At 35.8% G+C, this 23006-nt stretch overlaps 1 protein-coding gene across 1 annotated transcript in view; it reads left to right on the forward strand.

The window, feature by feature from the left end:
• Positions 1-23006, forward strand: part of Sol1 (CUB domain-containing protein Sol1) — a 320961-nt gene that overhangs the window by 272799 nt on the left and 25156 nt on the right. The gene's annotated exons all lie outside the window — the stretch shown is intronic.

A 23006-nucleotide genomic window follows, 5' to 3' on the forward strand; every position in this document is an offset into this window, starting at 1 on the left:
TTAACGACGACACAGAGAATTGTTAAGAATCTTCATTTAAATATTATTTAAGCTTGAGTTTCGAATGTTCCTTTTTTCCTACATTCTAATGAGTTGTGGTATCGAGTTGACGAAGATTTCTTTTCCAATGTTTGAAAAAGGTCTGTTATGTCCTAGCACCGTGTACTGTTGTAATCCGTTGACATTATAGTTTCTAAAACCTATTATTAGTTTAGATTAAAATAGATTCTAATAAGCGTGAACTAATTGATAAAAAAACTAGTCTTTTATAACGAACTGAAGTTGAAGTCTGATATGCTTTTGTAGTTATCCTACCCTCTAAAACAGAACCCACTGCCGTTTCTTATAATGGTTTCTACTGCTGCATTTTACTATATACCATAATAACCAATAAGTATGTACGCAATTTTTTTATTTGAGGATTTGGTTTTTACTACTCGATGTTATTCCTTCATCGTGGAAGTCGTTCGTGATCAAGTGCGAAATACGTATTTGCCGGGAAAAAATCACAATCACAGGCGACTCATCGTTTTGGCTGCGACTTCTAGTGATTTAGTTTACTATGAACTGTAAACTTCATTTAGTACCCGCTGTATATACGAAAATCATAAGAAATTCACTGAAAGTTCACATTTTTCTGGCGCTCGAAACGCCGCCTTAAATTTAAAACCCAACTGGCTGTCGAGCTTTGCATTTCTAGCCGAGTAGCTAGCGCAAGAGAATAAAACATACCGCCTTAAATAAATAAAAGAGATTCTTTCAGCCATTTTATTCAAGCACAGCGACCTAGATGGAGACTGTAAAACTAACGCCGAGGATTTTAGACCTAGGCAAAGCAAGACGCTGCATGAATCATTCATGTAAAACACCTTTAGGCTACAGCTAAACTCGCAAATTGGTCATATAAAATACATTCGGATAGTTTTTAAAGAACTTCTTGAACTATACGAAATTGAACCATAAAAATTGATATTGCTAATATATTTGGTTTTGTTTGATTGAGCACGAAGAAAATAATGTAAATACAGTGTTAGAATACGGTGTTAATTTATATTTGTCTAGCATATATTTTGTTAAATTGAATCTATCATAGGTTCTGGTTTGTTTAAAGACTAGTAATTTTATGAATTTTATTTATTTTATCCAGATTATGTGGGTCAGGGCGAAAGGTAATGTTTTTTCACGTCACTTAGGCGTTACGTAGAATTGTCACCGTTCTCGTCGAACCCGTCGCTTGCGATGAAGGGCTCGACGAGTAAATTAACCCTTCTCGCCGGATCTTCTCAGTGGGTCGCGTTTCCGACCCGGTAGTAGATTTTGCGAAGCACGACTCTTGCTAGGGTTCGTGTTAGCAACGTCGTCAGGTTTGAGCCCCGTGAGCTCACCTACTAGTTCAGGTTCCGCTGAAATAGCCTCTCAAGGCTATCAGCTTAGGTAGGAAAAAAAAAAGCGTAGAAAATTACTTCTACTATGAAAGTAGATTACTGGTGGCAGGACGCTTGTGGGGGACCCTGTCTATTTCTGCTGTGAATACTATAGAATAATACGTTTCGGAGGGTGGGGCAGCCGCTCTAACCTAAAAAGTGAGACATTAGAAATCATGTCTCAAGGTGGCGCCATTTACATTGTAGATGTCTACGCGCTCGGATATAACTACCCATCTAACCAATTTTTTTTTATGATATCGTAAATAAAATTTAAAAATGCGGTGTACCTATATTAATTTTGTATAATTAAGGACTTATTATGGACCGTCATTACTGTCGCAATTAATAATGGGTTCCGATTTGAGGGCACCTAATCAAAACCACCGCTAAGACAAAATACTTAATTGAGACTCCGTTCTCATGTTTGTAACTACATGTACTAAAATCAGATCCGTGTTAATTTATTTTCGAAAAAACTTCGTGAAATATTAAGAGCATTGAAATAAATCTTCTTTGCGAGAAAAATAATTAAGATTTCACAAACAACATTCATTTTCATTTCATTAGGGGAGCCCCGCGAACTATTTTGTTAACCTCGAAAAATGTAATGCTGATTTAATTAAAATTTAACGTGTCCTAATTATAAGGCAGTGATTCATATAGCGTGGTTTTTTTTTTGTCAGTCTTAATTTTTTTTTATTGCTTATATGGGTGGGCGAGCTCACAGCCCACCTGGTTTTAAGTGGTTACTGGAGCCCATAGACATCTACAACGTAAATGCCGCCACCCACCTTCAGATATAGGTTCTAAGATCTCAGTTTAGTTACAAAGGCTGCCCCGCCCTTCAAACCGAAACGCATTACTGCTTCACGGCAGAAATAGGCGAGGTGGTGGTACCTACCCGTGCGGACTCACAAGAGGTCCTACCACCAGTAATTACGCAAATTATAATTTTGCGGGTTTGATTTTTGTATTATTCGTAACTGACGAATTAAAAATTTTGGTCGTACAATTAAAACGAATGTTTTAAAATAAATAAACATAAATCGCACTGTGGTTTTTAAGCGTAGGTAGAGATTTCCTAAACCTAAATATTTTGTGATAGCTTAAGTAACTTCGTCAGAAGTCTTAAGTTATTTAATAAACGATACCTATTAAATATTCTAGTTATGCTTACTCAATACCTCAGTTTTTTTGAAAGATAAAAAAGAGAGCGCTATTTTAAAATGTAGGTATAACTATTTAGGTACTAAAAATAAAAGTTAACCATAATACGTTCATTAGTACTGATTTATTTTTGTAATATTATTATTAAGTTGTTAAATTACTTTTGTCAGTTACCGAGAGTTGAACTTACTTCCCGTATAGTATGATCGTGTATTGATTTCGATAACGGGCTTTACATAATATGCAAATTAAATATGCAATGTAAATAATTACGACTTGATCTCGAGTTTATTATTGTCATTGTCATTGTCATTTTTGTCGTTTCGAATACTTGAAAGTTTTCATGGTCACGGTCAACGTTCTATGCCCTGTATTTCACAGCTATGTACAATCTCTGAGCTACAGCTAATAGGATAGACTCGATAGACTGTAGTCGGTAGACCAATGGTAAAGCAAACGTACTGTTTCGGCCCAAGTCTGTGTTGACATTATGTTAGCTCCAAACTAGCCGCAAAAAGATAAAGCACTGTACACATTTGTATGTATTGTTTCATATTTTAATATAAAAATACTTATTCCTATTTTAATATGTCCTCATAAGGTTTAGATCACTATTGCGTTAACTTCTAATTGGTATCAAAAATATTCTTGCATATCAAAGAAAGTAATTGAAATTTAGATAAATTTAACAAAATGAATTATAATGTAATTAAGTAATTTTTTTTTATTTTTATGAATTAGGTAAATATTGTTAAACAGATTATTACGATAATTAAAAATAATACTCGGAAAAACCAGGTGGAAGAAGGTGGAAGGATATAGAGGAAGAAGTAGACCTAAGAAGAAATGGATGGATTACGTGAAGGACGGTATGTGTAAAAGGGGAGTGAGCGAAGAAATGGTATATGATAGAGGAGTATGGAAGGAGAAAGCATGTTGCGCCGAGCCCAGGTGACTGGGATAAGGGCAAGAGAATGGGAGAATGATGACTCGGAAAAACCAAATCTTGCTCTTATATATTCTATAGACTGGGGCATACAACTGGCTTGTCACTAACGACTTACCTCCAGACGTCAGTCCACCGTAAGGCGATCTACGAAGGAAAAAGCCATTTGAATTAGTAAAATGTTCAATATCAATACCCGGTAGCTTTGTTTTTGTTTTATCCAAAGTAACAAACGCCTTTGCCGGTTCTTTTCCAAATTTATTTTTGGTAATGAATCACGAAAAACTTTAGTCCATTTCAATCACTCTTCCGTAAATAATAACACTGGGATGCTGATAGTTAAGCAAAAGCAGTTCAGTACTTAGTTCCATTTCAGCTGGGAAAATAGTCTGTAAACCAAAATGCAGAGCCGACTTTATGAAACCGTCCGATTATTTCCGTTGGCGTTAGTTAGCGAGGCTTGGAAAATTTTGTTTGGCTCCGAAGTTTTCCCACTCGTAGTTGCCCAAAGTAATTACCTAAATACAATACTGAGATATTGTATGAAGCCAGGGTGTGAGGTGGAAAATTATTTTGAATTAAGTTTCTCTAAGCATTCACATTAAGACGAATGCGATGTTTATACTAAACATTGTAAGGTAACAGCAAATGAAAAGATTGTGTCAAACTGAATAATTTAAATAATGTGTCTGATTGAATTTCATCAAGAAATTTGACAACTTAATTATGATTTGTTTGAATAAGAGAGGGATAGTTCAGAAAATGCAACAGTTCAAAAATTCAAACATATTAAAGATTTTTAATTTAGCTTAAAATATAGTATCTAGTGCTTATTACTTGTATATAAATTTGACTCCGATCGAGCTCCCATCACTTCTCATGATTGGCGAAGTTGACAGACCTCCCAACGCGAATGAAGCCGCTCAACTTGAAACATGAGGTGGAAGTCTCATCTGTATTATAATCATTGATTTTCTACACAGCACGCTAGGACGTATTGTGTTTAAAAGCCACCAATAAAGTAAAGAACGATTCAGAAACCCATTCTCCTCAAATGTAATTCCAACAACAAAGCCCTGGTTTTCGTTTCGTTAAAGTCAAAATACAGTCCGAAGCAACGAAAGCAGCGGGCTCCGGTACCGCGCAATAAATCGTACATAAAACAAACACTAAGTTTTGATACGTTGAACGTAAACATTGTACACATTGTTGGCTCGCTTGCTCCACACGGTCCAACGTTTGAGTTGCTATGCTTATTTACCTCAAATTTCATTAAATAGGTAATGAGGTAAGGCGCTCTTGTAAGCGCAAAACAAACTGAAGTAGTATGATGACTGGACCGGTTTGTAAATACGGGTAACAATGAGATTAGTTCCGTTACTGAATGCCGCTGGAAGTTTTGTCGGGACATAACATTAAAATTTCAATCGCATCGAGAAATTTACAGTTTTGCATTTGCAAATCAAAGTACATGATCATTTCACGGTCGTCATAATATGAATGCCACTACATAATATGAGACATAAGACCCATAGCAGGTAAAACGCCATACGGTCCACTGTATTCTGTAACTTTCAGGCTAAGCCCAAATCAGGTAATCAGTGATCTACTTTTTTGATGACATGATTTTCATTCCAAAATTTATAAAATGCGATAATTTGCACAGAAGAAGATATTTTAAAAGTCTATAATCTTGATAAAAACTACAACTATCTATTGGATTTGAGAACCAAGGCGTTCGACTAAGGGGTCACGTGGCTCATTTCCATACACGTTTTGTTTGATAGCTGTAGTCTGTAGTTGTAGCAAGCGTTTATGTTGGAGCCCAGGCTCACGAGTGACCCTCATGGCCCAAACGGTTCAGTAAGACTCACCGGTGAGCAAAGTAGCCTGAATGAAAATACTCGATTTTTCATGTGGCGCTCAACGTGTTAATACTAAATTATGATTGCTTCGTGATAGAGACAACCAGGGTTGAGATGCACACCCTTGCGGGCCTTTTGTATCACGAGTAAGATTTCTGATGAATTTCTTAGATTTTTTAAACAAACTGTGAAGGTTAGTTGTAATTCGATTATTTAAAAAATGTCTCTAAAAATGGGCTAGGTTAGGTTAGATTCGGTTTTGTAGTTTAAACATAAAATACTTTCTGCTACAACATTGTTCTCAATGTTTCGTAGATGTATAATATCTATATATTAATACGTGAAGCAAAAACTTTGTATCCATTTTTACGAAAATTGCGCGGACGGAGGAGTATGAAATTTTCCACACTTATAGAGAATATAGAGAAGAAGTGCAGAATGCTAATATTTTTTTAAAATAATGCATAAAAGATACCTTAAATCAATAAAGAAAACATTACACACACTACCATGTATTTGACACACACACACACATGCTGCATACCTATTATTTATTTATTGTTAATCTTTTGTTCTTGACGTCTGTGGTCAAATTGAGAATAGATTAAATATTGTTTGTCTTTATTAATATTTTTCTATAGTGTCGTCTTGGCGTCAAAAATACAATCATAATAGTTCAGAAACTTACAATTCCAATTAATTATAGTCGAATTTCGACTACTGCGGGACCTCTAATATTTTATAAATTCGCCTTGGGGCTTCAAACAATCAACTAATTTATGTGACGACTACAACAATATACTATATTAAAAACAACTGACAATTTACAGTCAACGTAAACTTCTCAAAACTTGAGTAAGAAATGTGTTAGTAATTTATATAATTGTTTGTAATGGATTAGTCAAAGTTATGTTACGTAGAATAAGTGGGCGGGCTGTTTGTTTATTCTCTTCTTCTTTATCTCCACCTTATCCCACTAGGTGGGGTCGGCACAGCTAATTTTTCTCTTCTATCAGCCGTCATCTCAACACTCACTCCTGTCTCTCTCTCATATCGTCATTCACACACTCCATTCATGTCTTCTTCGGTCGACCTCTTCCCTCTCTAACTTGCTCTACCATTTCCATACATCTCCTACTCACATGCATCTTCTCTCTACGCATCACATGTACCATACCACGCTAACCGTCCGCTCTGTTTATGAGCTTTGTTTATTCTATTGGGCGGTTAAAAGTTTATTGTTACGTGAAGATATTACCTAAAACCAAAACTAACAGACAATCACCTGTTAATTCATATGCTGTCTTTATAAATATTTTACTATTTGTTATAAATATATCTTAAATTCTTATGTTGTCTAATACTACACGTGCAATCTATTGTATTCCCCGGGATCAAATAAACTTGTATTTATATCGATGACCGATGTGGATTTCATGTTTTTGTCCGTAAATTCGCACTAGTGCTATTTGAAAACTTATCGGATATAAATTACACATAAAAATATAACTCGGGGAAGCGGCTACGTCTCGGGTCCTTATAAGTGATTTCTACGCTATAAAAGTAGTCAAAGAATAAAAATAAATTATATTTCATAAATTTTTAAACATTTTTTTCAGTTTTTTTTTATACAAAGACGGTTGTCTGGAAGATCTAGTGATAAGATCGCCTGTTGTACAATTATACCTGTCTGTTGACTGTTTTTCAATGTTAATTATGTTCTGATGTTCTCTTTATAAAAGCTATTCTGGCTAGGCCGTATTGTAAGTTTATCGCCATTTCGTTTGATTATATCGCATATCAACCACGCGTTCTGGTTTAAAAAGCAAGGTAACTGTTATATGTATATAATATGACTTGACCTTTGTCTCAAGCTAGGTGGTGGAATTCACGTTGTGACGTTTAAGGGTTCTTGTAACCACACAATATCAGGAGCTATTCATTTTTATTACACAAACAGAGAAACATCTAGTATTTTTTTCTGCTTTCCGCAGTAACAGACATAAAGTAAAACAACTTTTACGGGCTTAATTTCACATTTTTCATTGTCATTATATTTTTTCCGACCTTTCGAATACTTTTTTTCCTACCTATGCTGATAGCCTTGAGAGGATATTTCAGCTTCACCCTATTATAACATGTAGGTTAGCTCACGGGGATCAAACCGGAAGTGTTGCTAACACTGGCCCTAGCAAGAGCTGTGCCTCGCAGAATCTACCACCGGATCGGAAACGCGACCCACTGAGAAGATCCGGCAAGAAACTCAGTGGGCTGTGTCTATGGGTTAATTCACTCGTCGAGCCCTTCGTCGCAAACAACGGGTTCGACGAAGACGGCGAGCAGTGCTTGTGGTAAAAGCATCGTTAATGGATTGGAAGAATCCGTAATGACGGGAATTTCGAATACGTTTCAGCTACGATGAATAAAAAGTATTCGAAGCGTTGGAAACAGTGTGATGAGGATAACTCGATAATAAAACGCGAGATTTAACAAATAAATCAGTTTTGATTATGAGAAACTTATGTGACGAAAAATGTTTATGTTCGATTTTAATTTCAATGAATTTAATGTACCTTCAGCTTATATCTATATAATACTAGCGACCCGCCCTTGCTTTGCTTCGGAAACTGTAATTTATTATTGATTTCTCCACTATTTAATGGATGTTATTATACATATAAACCTTCCTCTTTAATCACTCTATCTATTAAAAAAAAACCGTATCAAAATCCGTTGCGTAGTTTTAAAGATTTAAGCATACATAGGGATATAGGGACAGAGAAAGCGACTTTATTTTATACTATGTAGTTTGTATCTTTTAACGCCGATAATTTTGAACGACAGTGCGAGCAAGCATTTAATCTTTTAGGTATGTGGGTCAAACTGCCGCAAACGAAGGTTCATAATTGATAGGCTCGTTTCCCATTGCGATGTTCGACGTTTGTGCTGAACAAATACCTAAATTAAACACCGGATTGAGTCTGAATTTATAACAACTTCCCAAGTTTCCCGAGCGCTATGACATGTCCTTCTTCAAACGAGGCTTGTGGAGAGTATTAAGCGGTAGGCAGCGGCGTGGCTCTGCCCCTGGCATTGCTGAAGTCCATGGGCGACGGTAACCACTCACCATCAGGTGGTATGCTCATCTGCCTTCAAGGGCAAAAAAAATAAACAACTTTTTTATTTATTACGTAAGCGAGTGAGTAAGCGCTCAGCCAATGTGGTATTAAGTCGTTACCGGAGCCAGGAGAACATGACAACAGGGCTACCTCCGCCCACCCACCTTGAAATATAATCACATACCACGTTATATGATGTTATTTTTCATCGGAGAAAAAAGCTATACAATATTCTAGAAGGTGATAATTGTGAAATCTTAAACGACCATTATTATGGGAACCTTGGGGGAGTCCTATGTCTAACAGTCGAGGAAAAATGCTGTAAAATATTCTAGAAGTCATGGTGAAATCTTAAGTTTTACGTAGGCTGCGCAATACCGGTTATTGTGGCGAGCCTCGGAGGCCTATGTCTAACAGTTTTTTTTTCACCTACCTATGCTGATAGCCTTGAGAGGCTATTTCAGCTTCGCCCTAACATGTAGGTCAGCTCACAGGGCTCAAACCGGAGTGTTGCTAACACTGGCCCTAGCAAGAGCAGTGCTTCGCAGAATTTACCGCCGGATCGGAAACGCGACCCACTGAGAAGATCCGGCGAGAAACTCAGTGGGCGACTAACATTGCTAGTATGTGGGCATAAAAAAAAAAAATTTACGTGTACTCGTAATTGTGCCCGTCAGTAAGTACTGAATTGTTTTAAGCTTTCGCGGTTATCTATATTACAAACATTATTATTTATTTCTTAACGCGTAGATAACAGGGCCGGCAAAAGCACTGGAATAACGGGAACACTTAAGATGTAAAAAAGCCCGTTTAGTAGCAGTGTTTATAAGTGAAACTAGTGGACCCGGCGAACTTTGTTCCGCCACACGGTTTGTTTCAAACACATCAACCAACTTCAAAATTCTACTATAATTAACCATAGAATATATTACGTTTAGCTGTCAGTTGCGTTTTGTTATACCACATTTTATGTCACGTCCCATGGGAACGTGATAAAAAGTATCCTATGTCCTTCTCCTGGTTCTAAGCTACCTCCTCACCAATTTTCAGCCAAATCAGTTCAGCCGTTCTTGAGTTATAAATAGTGTAACTAACACGACTTTCTTTTATATATATAGATAATACTGAAACTATTGTTAGTATTGTCGTTTATTACAAGCAGGTAACGGACTTGTTTATAATTCCTCTAGGGGCAAGCTTGTGGGTCTGCGCGTGACAGAGTCACGGTATATAACCGCACTCCAACAACTTACTTTATGGATAACTTGACGCTTACCTTTACCGTTGTCAAAATATATTCGGTATCTCGGCTAACAAACGTCTGAAGTAAACTCGGATATTTTAAAATTATCATTTGATCTAATTTTGATATTTTAGTTTTTACGTAGCACAGCACAAATACTTTTTTAAATATAACATCATAGCGATAAGAATTATACCGTGATTTTTCTTAAAGAGTGCTATTAAATGTCTATGGAATAAGTCCCGCGATTCTCTAGTGGAGAGTGCTATGCAAGAGTGCTATGCCAACACAATGATATACATTGAAGTCGTCGTGGCCTAAAGGATAAGACGTCCGATGCATTCGTGTTGAACGATGCAGCGGAGTTCGAATATCAGGCGGGTACCAATTTTTCTAATGAAATACGTACTCAAAAAAATGTTCACGATTGACTTCCACGGTGAAGGAATAACATCGTGTAATAAAAATCAAACCTGCAAAATTATAATTTGCGTAATTACTGGTGGTAGGACCTCTTGGGAGTCCGCACGGGTAGGTACCACCACCCCGCCTATTTCCGCCGTGAAGCAGTAATGCGTTTCGGTTTGAAGGGTGGGGCAGCCGTTGTAACTATACTGAGACCTTAGAACTTATATCTCAAGGTGGGTGGCGCATTTACGTTGTAGATGTCTATGGGCTCCAGTAACCACTTAACACCAGGTTGGCTGTGAGCTCGTCCATCCATCTATGCAATAAAAAAAACGAAAAAAAAAATACAAATTATAACTGTACTGTCAATATGTTTTATATATGAATCAATTTTAAAACGTCGAATAATCTGCTATAGTTTTTTTTGATACTCAACAATAACATTCCGTGTTTAATTGTATTATTCCAACAGTGTCCAAACAATTTCCTAAGTTTAAAGATGTCTGTGTTGTCGTGAAAAAGTCACAACTTAGAAACTTAGGCTATGACTTATTCAGTGTAAGGTCGAGTTTAGTTTGCCGTGTTCATTAAAGTTTTAGCACAAGACTGACCTCTTACGCCTCAGAGTAAAAGTAATGGTGTTGTCAAACGAAATTTACATTAAGCTTCAGCTGTTAATTTACTCTTCTTAATACATATGCGCAAAGTGAAAACATGAATCAATTAACAAAATTTCACGCTCACAATAAACAATACATATCGACGCTTGAAAGGCAAACGTGACTAAGCGACAATGCGTGAACTTTACAGTAGACTAATTTAAAGTTGAAATACCTGAAAAAAATTCTATTTTAACGAATCTAGCTTTAGGATTGAAATGATTTTAATAGACCTAGAAATATATATTTTTTGCGCATCGAATATGGTTATTGCCTATCATTTATGTGCAAAGCAGTTATTGTCGCTTAATCAAGTTTGCCTTTCAAGCGTCGATATGAAAAAAGTTAATATCGATTTTATTACTGTACCGAGGAAGGTATGCTCAGCACTATTTTCATTACAATTTTAAAGTATTTTCTCTGAGCGAATTCGTTCAAAGCGAGAAACTAACGAAATTCCTGCATCGACCTTGTTTTCGAAATAAATGAAAATATAAAGTCGACGTAGCTAAGCTTGTACTGCGCAGCGGTGTAGCTCTCCCGTTCCAGTTAGAGGCACGGTACCCAGTTTCAGTCGGTTCTCGTGTCTCGAGTACTCTCGACCTTTCTAGGAGCAGTAATCGACACCGTTTCCTCACATTTCGAGCGCCAAATTCAAAATTCTAATCCGTATTTTCTTTTTCAAAAAAAGAAAAAAAAACAATGTTCTTGTCTTTGTTTTTTGAAACGCATTCAAACTATTTTTAAATATTCCAAATTCAAAATGTTTTTAATAGTTGAAAAAAAGAAATTGGTTCTTGTCGAATTTTAAGTTTTCTAAAAAAATTAACACCTACATAACAATGATTTGCAACAGTTATCAAGGGCTAATTTTGAGTTTTGTTTCGATATCCTTGAGCTGTCAATTTAATGAAACCATAGCGAAGACTGCCAGTAGATATCAAGGTAAGTTCTCAATTACTAATTAAATTAAAACCTTACTTGTAAAACACAGTTTCATCATAGCCCCAATTAATATTATACGATAAAATGTTTTTGTAAAAACAGACTTTTGGGTTTTAATAGCCTTATGCCTCGGGAGATGAAGTTTTTGTTGGCTTTTGGTAATTAATATCTCGAATATCTATACTAATATATAAATCTACAGTGGTTTTTACGGATGTTCCGTTATAACTACTGAACCATGCTTCCGATTGACTTGAAACTTGATATCCATGTAGAAAATACACGTACTTAATGGATAGGTTAATATTTATATGAGTGTTGGACTCCCTAATAATAATGACAATAAATAATAATGTTAATTTTAAATGCGCAGCGAAGCGAGCGAGTACGGCTAGTATTCTATATAACTAACGAGAATATAATTTTTTTACACATTAAACTCTTTTATAATGTGTATTTAATGTTTAATGTAATAATGAAACAATAATCTCTTAAAGTTTTGATTTATCGTACAATACTCGTCCCACAGCGCAGTAATTCAAATTTATTATTTAAGATTATAAATATAAAACTGAATTTTCTTCGGTGGCAATACATTAACAATGCGCAACGGTTTTGATACTTTAGAAGCAATTAATTAAAGCGTCCCCATAATTATTCTAATGATGAATGCCTAATAAATATAAAGTGAAATCGTGAACAAAGACTTAAATTAATGATGTGATGACAACAACAGAGTATCCCATTATTATTTCAGGTACCATAATGGGGTTATTTTCATGATACCTTAGTTACGTTCATTTTTATATACATTGAATGGAATTTAGAAACGGAGAACAATATCTAATCACGGAATTGAATTATTCGTCAAGAGGCTTTTTAGAGCCACGATTGCTTCTTAACTTCAGACTCCTGGCTGAGCCCGTGCTCACCTAACTGTCCTGGTGAAACTGGAAGGCTTCCGGGCCACCAGTAATCCTTTAGTTATTAAAATAAAAACTTCAAACAGTTAAGACGGTTATAACGAATCTTTGTACTAAATTCTGCATTATGAAATGTGATTTTCTTTTCTCTCATGACTCTCTCCGTAGACGTGAGAATAAAAACGCGATACAAAATTTAAATGAAATCAAGAGTATGAGATACGTATGCATGTTAAACTTCCACACGGAATGTTTGTATAGTTATTAATTTTGAAAACAAGTATGTTAATATTGATATTAAAACGTTAAAAAAAAGAATTATATTATATAATATCGTCACGTTATATTTAAATACTGGTGGTGGGACCTCTTGTGAGTACGCACGGGTAGGTACCACCATCCCGCCTATTTCTGCCGTGAAGCAATAATGCGTTTCGGTCTGAAGGGTGGTGTAGCCGTTCTAATTATACTGAGACCTTAGAACTTTTATCTCAAGGTGGGTGGCGCATTTACATTGTAGATGTCTATGGGCTCCAGTAACCAATTAACACCAGGTGGGTTCTGAGCTCGTCCACCCATCTAAGCAATAAAAAAATAAAATAAAAATTATTCGCCAAAAGCGATCTCTTCCAGACAACCGTTTAATTTACAGAAATAACGGGATACATAAAAATAGTTATAGCAGGTATGTTGCGGTGTACTATAGACAGTTGTGAACAATTGTCAAATAATACGCTAAAATAAAGCCTGTGAAATTTTACAGCTCTTATCTAAACTATCCAGTGCGGCGCCCGAATTGAAAACATTAGGTTTCATTGAAATGATGAAACGTTCACGATTTTTATTTTTATTGCATAGATGGTTGGCCCAGCTCACAACCCACCTGGTGTTAAGTGGTTACTGGAGCCTATAGACATCTACAACGTAAATGCGCCACCCACCTTGAGATATAAGTTCTAAGATCTCAGTATAGTTACAACGGCTGCCCCACCCTTCAAACCGAAACGCATTACTGCTTCACGGCAGAAATAGTCGGGGTGGTGGTACCTACCCGTGCGGACTCCCAAGAGCTCCTACCACCAGTGATTACGCAAATTATAATTTTGCGGGTTTGGTTTTTATTACACGATGTTATTCCTTCACCGTGGAAGTCAATCGTGAACATTTGTTGAGTACGTATTTCATTAGAAAAATTGGTACCCGCCTGCGCCGGATTCGAACACCGGTGCATTGCTACGCATACGAATGCACCGGACGTCTTATCCTTTAGGCCACGACGACTTATTATCCACGAATCGTGTAACAAGGCCTTATATTTCATCAAACACTATAATCTGCAAGGACAAACAAACATTACCCTAAAACTGTTTACAAACATGATTATGTAATTAGCTTAATTATATAATTGAGAACAAAAGAACCCAAATATATTTTCTCAATTAAAACCAAATCGTCTAAGAACTCGGTCGTGAAATCATTAAATCCATAAACAATAATTACTTTGATAGACAAACATGTATATTCAATTTCTGAATAATTCGAAGCCCTTGCTACGCATAGATAACGTACAATAGAGGCAATTTATCAGAATTATGAAACGTTTCAGACAATAAGGCGACTTTGTCGAACAAAACTTACCAAAGGGATACGATATATTTGTTTTATTGAAAATATTAGTATTTATAATGATAGATATGTAAATATCTTCAGCGAATTCTTTGTTAAAAAGTATGTAGTTATATTGTCACTCTACAAAGCTAATTTGAAGCGCCTATAACTGAAATAATAGGCAAGAAGGACTATTATTACCTCGAAGCTTGTAAACTGCGTGAATAGATGTAAACTAAGAAATATATATAAATATATTTTTTTCGTGAGCTTTTTTGTCCATATTCCTCGTAGATATTATAGTATTGAGATAATATCGAAAAAATGTGTGCAATTCACACGTGGTAGAAGTAAAACCTTCCAAAATTAAAATACAATTATCCTAAACGTCTTAAGTATATGTAAAATTTTGTCATTAGTAAATAATTGTAAGGTAGCGCCCTCTGTGAATTGATATTTTAATTTCACGTATAATCCTAAATTAAAATTCACTACAAGAGCTTTCATACACACGTTAGTATTAAAAATCTCACAGATGGCGCTGTATTAAATAGTATGTATATAATATTTCTGTCTCATTCTTTGCTGGCTTCATCCTACACATTTTTGTATTTGTGTCTCTTACCTGTCGTTTTTTCCGTTGCATCCGGTTTGAAATCACAACGATTCTAAAGAAGTTTTCACTTCAAAAAAATTGTATACGTCACATCACTACATAGTATAAAACAAAGTCGCTTTCTCTGTCCCTATATCCCTATGTATGCTTAAATCTTTAAAATTACGCAACGGATTTTGATGCGGTTTTTTTTAATAGATAGAGTGACTAGATAGATGAAGGTTTACACGTATAATAACATACATTAAATAGTGGAGAAATCAATAATAAATTACATCTTCCGAAGCGAAACGAGGGCGGGTGGCTAGTATAACATAAATCAAGAATTTAGTATTATTATTAAAAACTATTAAAAAGTGCGTAGGTACTATTTGATAATCTATATTAAATTTTGGTTTCCAATATTTGACACAAGAACTCCGTAACAAAACAAACAATTTAATACAAAACTATTTGTTGGTGAATTTGTAACTGTTCACGAACAATACTGGCCGTGAATCATACCCTTGTCTATATCGTCTACATTTTCAAGACAAACATTTATTATTATATGAAATATACTGTACAGTAGCTACAGCTAGGCTAGCTGGGCATTCGTTAGAAAAACTTAAAAAAAATATGTCTTATTAACATTATTTGCTCAAAGATCTTTTACTGTGTGAAGCTTTTCTATAATCTAACTTAAGAAATTACTTGAAGTTGACGTTAATAGCTCTTTCCATGCATCCGAGTTATTATTACTATTGTTGATCGAAAATCCGAGTATATAAATAGTATTATGGTCTTATTTTAAATTCTTACTAGCTGAGCCGTCGAACTTCGGACCGACTAATAGTCAGTGAATGTCGTGTTACAGATTAGCTGAACTAAATATGACTTTACCATTCAGACAGCACGATCCAGGCGTATCGTAGCTTGATTATATTTTCCTTAGTTAAGGAAAAATAAATTTCTGAATGCACGCATAAATATTTCATCATCATGTTTTTTTGTTTTTTTTTCATTAGATGGGTGGACAAGCTCACAGACCACCTGGTGTTAAGTGGTTACTGGAGCCCATAGACATCTACAGCGTAAATATGCCACCCACCTTGAGATATAAGTTCTAAGGTATCGGTATAGTTACAACGGCTGCCCCGCACTTCAAACCGAAACGCATTACCGCTTCACGGCAGAAATAGGCAGGGTGGTGGTATCTACCCGTGGGGACTCATAAGAGGTCCTACCACCAGTAAAAGTGCGGCCGGTTCGTTGCCACCTGCATCCGGCGTGACCCAGCGATTTTGACCAGTTCGTCGGTCCTATGGTAGGTGGTCGTCCCACACTGCGCTTGCCAGTGCATGGTCTCCACTCCACTCGAGGATCTTTTTGCCCCATCGACCGCCCGATCTTCGCGCTATGTGGCCTGTCCACTGCCCTTTTAGCTTACTAATCCTATGGGCTATGTCAGCAACTTTGGTTCTTCTAAAACAAATACTTAGTCTGGCCATAAATACTGTTACAATTAAAAATAAACAAAATATTACATTTGAATTTGGAATCTGTCATTTTTATATGATTGCTCATTGAGTTTTCTCATTTTGGCACCAATACATTGTACAATATTTTGCGATATTAAAATGGAGTGGGTTGATAAAGAGAACCGAATCGCTGTGATTGCATTACACAAAGTAGGTATGGAGCCAAATGCAATTTTTAAAACTCTCCATACGCTTGGTATTAGTAAAATGTTTGTGTACCGGGCTATTAATAGGTGCAATGAGACCTCCTCTGTTTGTGACAGAAAAAGATCTGGCCGTCCACGTAGTGTTCCTACGAAAAAGGTGGTCAAAGCAGTAAGGGAAAGAATTCGAAGAAATCCTGTCCGAAAGCAAAAGATTTTATCTCGGGAGATGAAGATAGCACCGAGAACCATGTCGCGTATTTTAAAAGATGACTTAGGACATGCAGCCTATAAGAGACGTACTGGTCATTTCTTAACTGATAATTTCAAAGAGAATAGGGTGGTAAAATCGAAACAACTACTCAAGCGGTACGCAAAGGAAGGTCATAAAAAATTTTTTTTTACGGATGAGAAAATTTTTACAATTGAGCAACATTTTAACAAACAAAATGACCATATTTATGCTCAAAGCTCTGAGGAAGCTTCCTAATTAGTCGACAGAGTGCAACGTGGGCACTATCCGACTTCAGTGATGGTTTGGTGGGATATTAGCTATGAAGGAGTGACTGAGCCATCCTTTTGTGAAAAATGTATCAAAACATCGGCACAAGTGTATCAAGATACCATTCTTGAGAAGGTAGTGAAGCCCCTTAACAACACCATGTTCAATAATCAAGAATGGTCCTTCCAGCAAGACTCGGCGCCAGTTCATAAAGCTCGGTCTACGCAGTCTTGGTTGGAAACGAACGTTTCGGACTTCATCAGAGCTGAAGACTGGCCGTCGTCTAGTCCCGATCTTAATCCGCTGGATTATGATTTATGGTCAGTTTTAGAGAGTACGGCTTGCTCTAAACGCCATGATAATTTGGAGTCCTTAAAATAATCCGTACGATTGGCAGTGAATTTTTTTCCCATAGAAAGAGTGCGTGCTTCTATTGATAACTGGCCTCAACGTTTAAAGGACTGTATTGCAGCCAATGGAGACCACTTCGAATAAGCTTTTTATACTTTAAATTGTTTTATATTTATGTATTACTGTAAAAGTAAGTAAGTACTGTATACTGTAAAAGTAATAAATGTTATTTGCAATAGATATTTTTCTATTTTTTTTAATTGTAACGCTATTTATGGCCAGACTTAGTTTATATGTCAATACTTTTTTATTACTGATATAATTCCACGTTTTTTTTTTAAATCTAAAATACGCGATTATCCGAATATTGTGGATATATCTTGTCGATTCGGAATATTTATTTAAATACGTTCTTTAATTTGATGGGAGAATTGAAGATATTGAAGATAAAAGATATTTATATAAATTACTAGCTGACCCGGCAGACTTCGTAGTGCCTCAATCGATAAATAAAAGACCTAAACTTTTGTTGAAGATAAACTTAAAACAAACAAAAGGAATCCGTCCCACGGGGGACACATCAAAGGAAAACCAAAATTGTTATTTTTATTTAATTCCGAATATTTTTATATTTATCTAACCTTTTAAACCTTATCTGGACTTCAACAAATAATTCAAGACCAAAATTAGCCAAATCGGTCAAGCCGTTTTCATGTTATGTCGTGACAACGGAAAACGGGTTTCATTTTTATATACCTATATATAGATAATTGATATCAACGGATGAACATTAAATGTTTGTCAGTTACGAAATCCACACATATTGTGTTTGGGGGAAAAAAATCTTTAAATATTTTTTTTAGTAAATTCTCCAATGTTTTTAATAGTTATTCCGCTATTCGAGGCGGAGACAAATATAACAACACAAAAACTATTAAAATCGGTCTAGCCGTTCTCGAGTTATAAGTGTGTAACAATCCACTTTGTATTATATGTATATTATAATAAGATATAAATAGGTGAGGTTAAGGCGTAGTATGAGTTCATATCTCGGTTATTATTAGATAAACGGTAGCTTGGTGTACACAGTTATTTATTTTTTATCCCGCGTGATTTCTATACATTGTGTTAAATCCATTATTGTATTTGTAAACAATATTTTTTTAAACTATTGCCACAAATATAATGACACAATATCTATAAAGATATACCGAGTATTTTTTGTAAAATTTAGTTGATGAAATGTACCGGATTTGATAAACCGAACCTTAAATAACGAACCTAAAATAAAAGAGTCCATCTATCAAATGAATCATCGAGTCTTGTCTTTTTTGTTGTTTTAAGTGAGTGCCCGTGAAGAAATCCTTCTCAAATATTGGAGATTGGGATTTTCCGAATTTTTTTTTAACAACAATCTATATTGTGTTATTTAGAAAAAATATACCTCAGTATTCTCTTCGATTTTCTCGAGTCGTAGAGATAATGAAAATTACTTTTATGATTTAATATCGAGATTTTCATTGTCTTTATATTATTTTCGAATGTGTTTTAGTTGCCGTGGTCACAGACATTTATGGTGCTATACGTCCTCCTTTGAATATTAGACTACCATTTATTTTTCTAAAAAAAAACACGTTTCATTTCACACTGTATGAACTAACTGTACCTTGATGTTTGGCAGTTTGTTTGATTTAAGTTTTGATCTGCACGAATATATAACTTATTTTTTACATAATTTTATTTATGGTTTCACTATAAGTTAAAGAACACCATGAAGCTATCTAAATCCGGAAATCTATCGCTGATTCCTTTTTTTTTTATTATTATTTTATGATTGAAGGATTACTGGTGGCCCGGAGGCCTTTCCAGTTTCACCAGGACAGGTGGGTGAGCAAAGGCTCAGCCAGGAGGGGTGGGATTTGCTAACAGCTACCCGAGCGCCTCCGAAAAGGAGAACTAACAGCTCAAGAGCAGCTGCTTCGCGAATGAATCTACTACCGGATCGGAATCGCGACCCGCTGAGAAGATCCGGCGAGAAACTCAGCGAGCTGATACATGGGTTAGGTTGCACGGCGAACTCTTTGTCGAGTTCGACGAGTACGGTTACCGGGGTCCCTAAGCCTGCTCCTAGTGTTAGAGCTGAAGGCGTCTAATGCAAAGGTTATTGGATCTGATGGATCCGTAAGGACGTGTCTAGGGCGTCGACGGTGACTGGCTCCTGCGTGATCAGGATTCGGAGAGCGCTGATTCCTCCAAGCTTCACATAGATTTTTTGATTTTAAGAGCTCACAAAATCTTAAATTTAAACGAGCAATCCATCAAACGGTCGAGAGATTTCCTGCAAACTTACACTGAAAATGATACATAAAACCCGACTTTGGCGATACAATTACAATCAGAACTTGGCAATAAACTGTATTGGGATCTTGTGATTTAACAACTCTCCGATAGCGACGTGAGGTAACTAGCTGATAAGCAGAGTACATTTGTTTCTGATAAATTTTTAAACATCTTCAAACTATTATTCGGAATAAATTACGCCCTTAGCATAATGATCATACTTTTAATTTAGCTACTTATAGTTACTGCTAAACTAATTGAATATGCAATTTCGAAAAGGGCACATGTCGCATATTTTGTCAAATACGTTTTTACATGTCGTTTTGAGGCTTACCTACACTCATTTTATAATAATTCCAGTAATTTTCAATTGCTAATTAACATTAAAATATATCTCAAAAGTTAATATTTTAAATTGTACACTGCTTTAGAAAATAATCAGTTTTTTTTCATTTCCTGAACATTTTACATTTTCAGAGATGTGCCCTTTTCGAAATTGCATATTCAATTATATGAATGTGCAACAATAAATCTTCATCTGAATTAAACGAAAATAAAAATATCAAATTGGTTACACACATATTCTCTTACCTTAATAATTGAATATGTACAAAAGTCGCAAAATAAACACGGAGTTACTGTAAACTCGCAGCTGAGCGAGTAATTATTCTCTCTACCTCATTAGTGCAAGCTCAGATTGAATTACTTAGCGACTTACAGAGCCAAAATATAATTTATAAAACTTACTTAACGTACAGGCAGATAGATTCAGTTGATATGCAACTGTAAAAACTTAAATTTAAACGATTTTAATCTATAAATTAAAGTAAAGAATTTTCAAATTCAAACGTTGATAGAAATGCCAGATTGTAGTCCAGATCCATTTTGTTTTCAATACTGCAGTCATTGATACCATCGGAAATGTTACTAAACGAGTATTCCTAATAATTTGTCTGTCGTCGTCTTGACACAACATTCTATAGAAAATATATAAAGCAAGTAAATGGTATACAGATTTAAACGCTCTGCAATGCTATTCACATCTCCATGTTTAGGTGTTTAAACGCGCGTGGCACAGCTGAGTTATGCATGAATTCAAATTTATTAGTACCGGTGGCACTAGAGGAGGATCGTGGACGTGTCTCCCTAACGTAAAAGTCATGTCTTTCTAGAATACCACTGAAATATGCACCTTAATAAATACTTTATACCTTTCTTCATTAATTCCAGTTGCCACTGAATTACCGAGCTCTCTAGCTGCGGCGTTGGCTGCTGGAAAAGTAAAAGTTGAAAACCGGAGTTAAGTCGAATTGAGTCGAAGGTATCTTGTATGGATATTAAGAGTTGCGACTCTGGCATCGTGCCCTTTATTTTGAGCGGGGCCGAACCTCGCACCGAGGTGCCCGCGTTATATATGGGCTAAGCTACACCCCTGCCCACTAAGCTATGCACCACATGCTAAGAAGAATATTTCGGTTAAAGTTAAGGAGCTAATTGAGAATGTCAAGGACAATCGAGTTCACATACTTTAGTTTGTCATTAATTGTCTTTATGCTCTTTATAGTTATGCCAAACATTTTAGAAGATTTGACATAATCCATAAAGATCCTTAAACAATCCGCTTGCTTTACGGTTGAACGAATTCACAGCTTACCTAGTATTCAGTTACCTAAACTCATGGAAATCAATGTAAATACCACCAAGCAAGCCTTACTATTTCGCAGCAGAAACAGGCAGGGTGGTGGTGAAAACCCGTGCGAGCGATGCTATAAAACTGTAAAATTTGTTTTAATCATAATATCTACGAATCGCGAAAACTAGAGAAAATACTAAATATCTAACGTGCAATTTGTTAGTTGAACGGTCTGTTGCCGATAGGCAGTCTATACAATTACGTCGAAACAATATGTTTCAATCATAAAGCCAACAGAAGCGGAATCGAAAGAAAAAAAATACCAACACCCGCAACGTACTTGTGTTTTTGATTATGACGCAAAGCCTCGTGTCCCGGGGTTTAACGGAATGTATTACGAATCCAGGTATCGGCTTAGGTCTCATTCTTTTGTTTTCCTTTAGTAATGCATGACCTGTCCCTGCCCAGGTTAATAATGGCTTTAGTTCCACGCCTCCACAGAAATGGAAATGTTATCAGAAATTGTAGTTTTTCATATCAGTTATAGATTGGTATTTTTGGGTACTATTGGGATTGGGGCAGGGAGCCTATGAAACAGACAGGGATGGATTGTGTGAAAGAGATGATGGACATGTAAGAGATGGGTGTGGGTCCAGAGATGACGTATGATAGGCCTGGATGAAAAAAGAGGACATTCTGCGGCGACCCCGTATAGTGGAATAAGGGCAAGAAGCAAAAGAAGAAGAGATAGAGAGAAAGAGTATTCTTTATTGTACACCAAAAAACAAATAAACAGTGCGATACATTAAATACAAAAAAGTACAATTGGCGGTGTCATCGCTAAGAGCGATCTCTTCCAGACAATCATCAGGTGGACAAGAGTCATTTGGAAACGAATTACGCGCGGTGTACCAATCCAGTTAAGTACATACACATATGTACACATACATATACACATACATAGATACATACACATGCATACATACATACAATAGATATAGAATAGACAGATAACTTGTGAAGTTGTGAGAAATAAGTTTATCGTGTAGATTTAAATCAAATTGTATTATTTCGTAGTAACCAAGCATATAAAACGAATTGTTATAGATTTTTTCGGAACAGCTACCGTAAAGTAAGAACGATTGAATTATAGAGCTTCCAAAAAATATAACTTTGAAGTACTATAAACATGATTCATTTTGCTGATTGTAATATATATCCCCGAAATATGCTTTTATATAAAAATACGACTTTAACCTCTTGTCTCATGGTGGCGGCATTATGATGTCTATGTACTCATATAAGCATTTGACACTATTAGCGATGTGTTTGGTTGTAAATACGAAATTGTATCATCACAAACATCAAATCCAGCTTAAATATTTGAATATAATAATCTTATATATATAAAAATGAATGGTTGTTCGTTAGTCTCGCTAAAACTCGAGAAGGGCTGGACCGATTTGGCTAATTTTGGTCTTGAATTATTTGTAGAAGTCCAGGGAAGGTTTAAAAGGTGGATAAATATGGAAATGTTCGGAATTAAATAAAAATAACAATTTTGTTTTCCCTTTGATGTGTCCCCCGTCGG

This window comes from Bombyx mandarina, chromosome 06 (genome assembly GCF_030267445.1).
Source record: "Bombyx mandarina strain Sakado chromosome 06, ASM3026744v2".
NCBI lineage: Eukaryota > Metazoa > Arthropoda > Insecta > Lepidoptera > Bombycidae > Bombyx > Bombyx mandarina.